Below are 2,183 nucleotides of genomic sequence, written 5' to 3'. Positions count from 1 at the left end.
CTTTGTGTTTACCTGTCAATAGGAAAATATGTGTTTGGTCACAAAATATGTTTTTTTTGAAAAGCTAACACCTAATAAAACAAAAATCAAGAAAATTATGCAAAAATATCAAACACAGATCCTAACAAAAGATTATGATAAACGCAACATTATAGTTTTCTATGAGAAGATATATATCGGCTAAACCAAAAATTAAAAGTATAAAACGTTTCAATGTGTGAAATCAAGGCTTACCTTACCCAAAAATAACATCACTGACGCATAATTCACAATCCGTCTTCTTGACTCTGTTGTTCGTGCTCTCCGGCTCAAAGGCACCTTCGACTCGGTCACCCATTTATACCACATTCGTTGTCTTCCAAAAACATCTCTCCACTCGATCTTTAATTTGTTATTATTTCATTATCGTTGTTTGTCTTCGTAAGTGATATTTGGTGTTCTTAGGCGATTCATTTCAAAAACATCTCCCCGTTCAATTCATTTCTCACACGCTATCCGATTTACTCTTTTTTTAGGTATGTAACACCTTCAACTTTTGTTCTATGTACATTTATAACCCCTTTTTTACTTTCATTATTATAATAACCTAATTTTGCAATTTATCATGTACCAATTTTCATTTGCTTCATTGATTGTGGTTGTTTTATTTTATGATCAATTTTATATTTTATATTTCATTATATGACATTATTTTTTCATTAATTCACACATAAATAATATCTCATGTATCTTGAAAAATGAATTCAAATATTTCACATAAAGTTACATGACAATCACATACCTCTCGAACTTAATAATTTTTTTTAAAACAATAATTATGATTTTAACTATGAAAATTTGTTTAATTCTTTAACGGAGGTTCATGTTAATGGTCTAATATTGTAATAGACCCCGTCAAACAAGAATGCTTGCTTGTTGACTTTGAGTCATTCGCACACGCCACTTTGTTTATTAATAGAAAGATATTACCACCGCCAGCCGACCTCACAGCCGACAGCTCCACCACTCACGACGGAGGAACCCATGATCACGACGGAGAATACACTACTCTTCTCCTTCACCTTTTGACGTCTTCCATTTCCATAGTCTCACCATCACTACCTATCCATTCAATCCCCCTTCCCTCACACAATGACACCAGACGCCGGCGCTACCAACACCTACAGCACCACCGCCGAAATCCGCCACGCAATCCGTCCATGGTTCGACGACTTCCTCACCTCCTTCACCCTCCCTCTCTCCTTCCCAGAACTCTCCCTCCGATTCCAGAAAAACCTCTACACCTTCCGCGGCAACTACGCCATCATCTCCCTACTCATCTTCATCTTAACCCTAATTCTCCGCCCAATCGCCGCAATCGTGTTCTTGTTCATCATCGTCGGTTGGATCTACCTGTTCTTCGCCAGAGACGAACCGTTAATCGTTTTCGATTTCGAATTCGGCGATCGTTTGGTTCTGATTTCGTTGATCGTGATTACGATCGTGGCCGTTGCTGTTGCCGGAGTTTGGTGGAACATATTTCTCTCGATTGTGATCGCGGGTCTTCTGGTGAGCTTACACGCGATATTGAGGACTCCTGATGATACTGAATCGCCTTACGGAGCTTTGCTTTCGGGTGTTGATGAAGATGGTGCTTCACGAGGAGCTTACATGCAGGTTTGATTGAATTGTTGAAGAACAAATTGGATTTTACTAACAATACTTTGATCATTGCTCGTACGATTTTTATATACATGTAGATTGATTGATGATTATGTGATGTTGTTTCAATGGCTATTTTTGTTACATATGATCTCATCTTTGTTGTTTGTGGATTGTGAATTTTGATCCAATTTGTGTTCTTGTTGCCAATTTACTGAAACTCAAAGTTTAAATCAAAATCAAAATCGGTTAGCTATTCAATCGAGTTCAGGATATTTTTATCTGTAGATTAATGCAATGTTTAAAATAGAATCAAAACTAGATAATTGGTTGCTACAAATTAATTCGACTTAACAAATGGCTTAGGGAATTTCATATGTATGTAATTGTTGCAGCAATTGCTTGCTTGTTTACTCTTAACATTTCAACGTTAACAAATAACAAAATCAGAATTAGCAACTGCAGTTTTTAGGATTTAGGAGATTTTAGCTTTTACGAAAATTTTTGATTTTTTTTTTATTATTTTTTTTATACAGTAGAAG

At 36.0% G+C, this 2,183-nt stretch overlaps 1 pseudogene; it reads left to right on the top strand.

Annotated features, from left to right (window-relative positions):
• Window positions 1–914: 914 nt before the first annotated feature.
• LOC145167653 (PRA1 family protein D pseudogene) lies at window positions 915–1,851 on the top strand (annotated as a pseudogene).
• Window positions 1,852–2,183: the final 332 nt, after the last annotated feature.

This window comes from Lactuca virosa, chromosome 3 (genome assembly GCF_052849685.1).
Source record: "Lactuca virosa cultivar CGN04683 chromosome 3, Lactuca_virosa_CGN04683_v6, whole genome shotgun sequence".
NCBI lineage: Eukaryota > Viridiplantae > Streptophyta > Magnoliopsida > Asterales > Asteraceae > Lactuca > Lactuca virosa.
Note: the sequence above shows the minus strand (reverse complement) of the source record. Positions and strands in the feature narration are given on the sequence as shown.